The 6,846-nt window shown below is 36.4% G+C and overlaps 1 pseudogene; it reads left to right on the forward strand.

Annotated features, from left to right (window-relative positions):
- Positions 1 to 271: 271 nt before the first annotated feature.
- LOC131179262 (uncharacterized) lies at positions 272 to 4,579 on the forward strand (annotated as a pseudogene).
- The last annotated feature ends 2,267 nt before the right edge of the window (positions 4,580 to 6,846 follow it).

Below are 6,846 nucleotides of genomic sequence, written 5' to 3' on the forward strand. Positions count from 1 at the left end.
AGCGGAGTGTCCTCTGTTGAGTGTAAACACGTAAGGGAGTGAGTGAGGTGTTTTCTTTACACTAACCATTTTCTTGCAGGTCTGAAAACATGTCTAGAAGGGGTGATGGTAGTGAGGGGGAAGGTGAAAATCCATTCTACATGCAGGCTGTCAGACAACAATTTGAAAGAATGAATGTTGTGTGTAATGAAATCATAGATAGGTTGGAAAGATTGGAGCAAAGAGATAGACAAAATGAGAGAAGGCCAAATAGGAGGGATCTGATGAAGTTGAGGTTGATAACTATGATTTTGAGGTTGAAAGACCTAGGAGGGGTAGATATGAGAGAAGAGCTGAAGATAGGAGGAATGGGGATAGGAGGATAAGAAGAGAGGAAAGAGAGAGGAATAGGGTAGATGACAATATCAAAAGTATTAAAATGAGCATCCCTTCTTTCCAAGGGAAAAATGATCCGGATGTGTATCTTGAATGGGAAAGGAAGGTAGAAGCTGTGTTTGATTGTCATCACTATTCAGAGGAAAAGAAAGTAAAGTTAGCAGCAGTAGAATTTACTAATTATGCTTTGGTATGGCGGGATCAAGTGTTGATTAGTAGAAGGAGAAATTATGAGCAATCAATTGCAACCTGGGGTGAGATGAAAACTATAATGAGGAAGAGATATGCTCCTAGTCATTACTATAGAGAGCTACATCAGAGGTTACAAAGATTGACTCAAGGTTCTAAAAGTGTTGAAGATTATCATAAAGAAATGGAAATTGCTATGATTAGAGCAAATGTGGAGGAGGATAGAGAAGCCACCATGGCTAGATTCTTGAATGGGCTAAACAAGGAGATTGCTCATATTGTTGAGTTACATCACTATGTTGAGTTGGAGGATATGTTCCACATGGCTATGAAGGTAGAAAGGCAACTTAAAAGCAAGTCAAAATTTGGAGGAAATGCAGGTACTTCTTCATCTTGGAAGTCTAACTGGAAGAAGGAGGATAGGGAAAAGGCTTTTAGCAACTATAAGAAAAATGAGGATAAGGATAAGGAAAAGAAGGTGGAGAAGAAATTTGTAGAAAGTAAAGGAAAGGAGGTTGCAACTACTACCCGAAATATAGATGTGAAGTGTTTTAGGTGTTTGGGCAGTGGACACATAGCTTCTCAATACCCTAACAAGAGAGTCATGGTCATGAGAGAAAATGGTGAGATAGAAACAGAGGAGGAAATTGTGAGTGATTCCACATCTTCAGGGGAGGAGGATGCAGAGGTAGAATATGCTGCTGAAGGAAGTGCTCTAGTGATTATGAGAGCATTAAATACTCAAGTAAAGGAGGATGTTGGTGATGAATTGCAAAGAGAAACAATTTTTCATACAAGGTGTCTTATCCAAGACAAAACTTGTAGTGGTTGAATGAATGTGGGAAGTTGTGGGGGAAGTTGTGGGAAGTTTCATACAATTTTTCATTGATGGGGGAAGTTGTGCCAATGTTACTAGTACTATTTTGGTGCAGAGACTAAGGTTGAGGACTTCGAAACACCCTAGACCCTATAAATTGCAGTGGTTGAATGAATGTGGTGAGATGAAAGTAACAAAACGAGTACTGATTTCCTTTGCAATAGGAAAGTATCAAGATGAGGTTATGTGTGACGTGGTTCCAATGCAAGCTGGCCATTTATTACTTGGCCGACCATGGCAATTTGATAGAAAGGTGATCCATGATGGGTATAAAAATAGGTATTCTTTTGAAATGAATGGAAGGAAAATCATTTTGGCACCTATGACACCAAAACAGATTTATGAAGACCAAACAAGGCTTAAGCAAGCAATGGGTGAGGAAAAATCAAGAGTGGCCGAAAAGAGAGCAGAGAAGAAAAGAAGGAGTGAAAAGAAATTGAGTGAAAATGTTGTGAGTGAGCAAGACAAGGGTGGTTGTGAGGAAAGAAAAGAGAGTAAAGAAAACATTCCAAGAGTGCTTGAAAAAGGTGAATCTTCAGCGCAAAAGGAGAGCTGTGCGGAAAGAGGGGAGAGAAAATTAAGCTTGTATGCTAAAGGAAGAGATGTGAGGAATGCCATGTTTGCCAACAAGCAAATGTTATTAATTGTGTTTAAGGACTCTTGTTTATCCACATCTGACCTTGACCCCAATTTGCCTAGTGTTGTTGTCTCCCTTTTGCAGGAATATGAGGATGTACTACCTGAGGAGATGCCAGCTGGACTACCACCTATTCGAGGGATTGAGCACCAGATTGATTTTGTACCTGGAGCAGTTATTCCCAACCGTCCAGCCTATAGAAGTAACCCTGAAGAAACCAAAGAATTACAAAGGCAAGTTGAGGAATTGCTAGCTAAGGGTTATGTGAGAGAAAGTATGAGCCCTTGTGCTGTACCCGTCCTTTTGGTACCAAAGAAAGATGGCACATGGCGCATGTGTGTGGATTGTAGAGTAGTCAACAACATCACTGTAAAATATCGCCATCCTATACCTAGATTGGATGATATGTTGGATGAACTTTGTGGTGCTTGTGTTTTTACCAAAATTGACTTGAAAAGCGGATATCATCAAATTCGCATGAAAGTAGGTGATGAATGGAAGACTGCATTTAAAACAAAACATGGACTATATGAGTGGTTAGTGATGCCTTTTGGGTTAACTAATGCTCCTAGCACTTTTATGAGATTGATGAATCATGTGTTGCGTGCTTTTATTGGAAAATTTGTTGTTGTTTATTTTGATGATATATTGGTTTACAGTAGAGGCATGAATGAACATATGCATCATTTAAGGGCTGTATTCGATGTGTTAAGAAAGGAAAAATTATATGTTAACTTGAAGAAATGTTCATTTTGCATGGAAAATGTTGTCTTTTTAGGATTTGTCATTAGTGCTAATGGTGTTGAAGTTGATGATGAAAAAAATTAGAGCTATTAGAGAATGGCCCATTCCAAAGACTGCATCTGAAGTACGTAGTTTTCATGGACTAGCTAGTTTCTATAGAATATTTATTAAGAATTTCAATACCATTGCAGCACCATTGAATGATCTTGTCAAAAAGAATGTTAATTTTGTTTGGGAACAGAAACAAGATGATGCTTTTCACAAAATTAAAGAGATGTTATGTTCCGCTCCTGTGTTGGCTTTACCTGATTTTTCTAAAACTTTTGAGATTGAGTGTGACGCATCAGGAATAGGTATTGGAGCCGTTTTAATGCAGGAAAAGAGACCAATAGCATACTTTAGTGAGAAGCTTAATGGAGCAGTTTTAAACTATTCTCCATATGACAAGGAGTTGTATGCATTGGTACGTGCCTTGGAAACAGGGCAACATTACCTTTGGCCAAAGCAATTTGTCATCCATACAGATCATGAGTCATTAAAGCATATCAAGGGGCAAAATAAGTTGAGTAGGCGTCATGCAAAATGGGTTGAGTTCCTTGAGACCTTCCCATATGTGATTCAATACAAACATGGGAAAGAAAATGTGGTGGCTGATGCCTTATCTCGAAGGTATAACCTTCTTACCCTTCTTGATGCAAAGTTATTAGGATTCGAATATGTGAAAGAATTATATGCTGAAGATGATGACTTTGCTAGAGTGTATGCAGCTTGTGAAAAGAATGCTTTTGAGAAGTTTTATAGGCATGATGGATATTTGTTTAGAGAAAAAAGAGTTCCATGCGTGAATTACTTGTGAATGAGTCTCATGCTGGTGGATTAATGGGTCATTTTGGTGTTGCCAAAACTTTAGATGTATTGAAGGAACATTTTTATTGGCCGAATATGAAAAGAGATGTTGAAAGAGTATGTGCTAGGTGCATTGTGTGTGCTAAGGCTAAATCTAGAGTTTTGCCACAAGGTTTGTATACACCTTTGCCTACCCCTAGTGATCCTTGGGTTCATTTGTCTATGGATTTTGTGTTGGGATTACCTAGGTCTAAACAAGGCCATGATTCAATTTTTGTTGTTGTTGACAGGTTTTCAAAAATGGCACATTTTATTCCATGCCATAAAACTGATGATGCTACAAATGTTGCAAATTTATTTTTTAGAGATATTGTTAGGTTGCATGGCATACCTAAGAGTTTAGTTAGATTCCACTTGTTGAATTTGCATACAATAGAAATGTGCATTCTTCTACTGGCTATTCTCCATTTGAAATTGTGTATGGTTTCAATCCTTCAACTCCTTTGGATCTTTTACCTTTGCCTGTGAACGAGCTTGCTAGTTTAGATGGAAAAAGAAAAGCAGAATTGGTGAAGAAAATCCATGAACAAGCCAAGCTTCAAATTGAAAAGAACAATGAAAAATATGCTAGTCAAGCCAACAAAGGAAGGAAGAAAGTCACATTTCAACCTGGAGATTGGGTATGGGTTCACTTGCGCAAAGAAAGGTTTCCCTCTCGAAGGAAATCAAAATTACAACCAAGATGTGATGGACCTTTCCAAGTGCTGACCAAAATTAATGATAACGCTTACAAAATAAACCTGCCCGATGAGTATAATGTCAGTGCCACCTTCAATGTTGCTGATTTATCTCCTTATGTTGATGCAAGAACAGATTCGAGGACGAATCCTTTTGAAGCGGAGGGGAATAATGAGAATCAAGCTACATCCACGACAAAGGATTTCATCCAAGGTCCAATTACTAGAGCTAGAGCTAAATCACTTCAGAATTTAATTTGTGAAATCATAAGGAGCAAGGATTATAAGCTGGAATGGCATGAAGAAAAATGTAAAGGATTAAATTTGGTGAAAATTATGCTTAGAAGTGACTAGGTGTCATGTGGAGCATTAGATTACATGGAATAACCTGTGGACATGCATGCACCAGATCCAACCCATGTACATGTATCTGCTGGCACCTTTTTCAAGGAATATTCCATCTGTTATAACCACCTCTCTTTTGGACTTAAATGCCCTTATTTGCTGCTGTATTAAATTTACTTTTTGTAAGGAGTTTTTAGTCTTTTGATAGATTAATTTTTGTTTGGACTTAAAGCTCCTTACAGCTGTTATTAAAGTAGGGATATTTTTGTCTTTAGCTTTGAAGCCAAGAGGCTATAAATACAAGTGTAATGAGAGAGTGGAGGACACACTTGAATATTAATGAGAGATTGTTTCTGCTCCTCTAGTGAGTAAATTGGTTGTTGCCTTTGTTCTTGTGAAGCTCATTAACTTGCTGAGATTCTATCTTGCAAGGTTTAATGTGCATAATATTCTTGGTTTATTCATTCTCCATATGAATTAGGTCAAGAATCCCATTTCTGATATTTTCTTTGAATTACACAACAATCTGATTGTGCTGGTTCAAAGATTCAAATTCATACATCTTGATTTGGTGCTTTCCATATTGTTCATTTAATTCTTGAATGTGGGTTTTCAAGTTATCAATTACTTGAAGGTTCACATCACAATGAGATATGATATCAACTCTTAAAATCATCAAAACTCTTTCTTACTATAAATAATTTCTCTAAATCATTTTATGCACCTCATAGGCCATGGTTAACACATAGCATAGCATGCCATGGCCACCCAATTAGTGATAAGGTTTACCTTAAATGAACCTATAATCATATGTTACCATGCACTAGAATCTCTCTGTTACAAAATCCCAACTCAAGCTGGAGTCATGGTTTATGTCAAACCTCATTTGCTATAAATATTATGTTCTCTTTTAATTCCAGTTCTTGATTAAAAGATTTTCTCATCAGAAACTCTTTCTGAATAAATCTATCTGTCCTGGCCAGGAACTCAAAACATCAAGAACAATTAAATGAACATAGGATTTTATCTCTATTTACATAGAGGAACAGATTCCATCATGATCAACACCTATTGTCACACCCTACTCCTATGTAAGATGTAACATGATACCGTAGTACACCTAATGAATTACCGTACTTCGCCTACCGATAACCCATTAGATATACTACAAGGGATTTTAAAACAATTTTCGTGAAATTTAAATCATCGATTAAAATCTAGTGTTATAAAATTTTTTTCAAAATTTCGGTAAAGTGCCGGCTGTATTTTGAGAAAACAGTTCTTCAAACCTAAAAAGGAAAACACTCCCCATATGTTTTCTCAAATATAACTCCAACAAACTCAGTAGTGTACAACTATAATTTAAAACATAGTACAATATACATTGACAAAATTTATAGCAAATATTTTAGAAATCTGAATACTCATCAAATTCCAAAAATCAAATTATTCATTGCCAATAACATAAATCATTTGTATGAAATGACTTTGATGACAAAATTCAATTTATCAAATCATAACTAACCATTTAAGATCATTCCAACAAAATCAATTATACATAAATCATAATTGAAATCACAATTCTTTACTATTCAAAAACATTCTTTATCTCGAAAACCATTCTTTATCTCACTAACTATGCAAGACTAATCCAAAAGGGCCATCTTCGGGGTGATTCTAACTCCCTATGGTCGAAGAGGTCAAATCGGATTCTAACTCCCTATGGTCGGGGAGGTCGAATCATTGTGCACAGTACACATCACAATAATGAATCTTCCGAAAGGGTCATAACATAAAAAAACTTAAATCTAACCTCTAATAAGAGGAGAATCTAAGCCTGTGCACGTACCATGGTAATCAAAACATAATTAACTCCATTGTCTTCTCAACAAATGAGAGAGACGAGTAATAACCTAGTCAAGCATCTATAGTGAGATATAAAACAATATCACAATCCTTTTAGTGAGCATAACTCACAATACAATTTGATTCAAAGTCAATTCCAATATCCAATAATTTTTATGCTCATCACAATTTTAATCATAAATTTGCTTTTTCCAAGCAAATTGCCTATCACAATTCAAAACATGTTCTAT

Source organism: Hevea brasiliensis, chromosome 1 (genome assembly GCF_030052815.1).
Source record: "Hevea brasiliensis isolate MT/VB/25A 57/8 chromosome 1, ASM3005281v1, whole genome shotgun sequence".
In the NCBI taxonomy this organism is placed as follows: domain Eukaryota; kingdom Viridiplantae; phylum Streptophyta; class Magnoliopsida; order Malpighiales; family Euphorbiaceae; genus Hevea; species Hevea brasiliensis.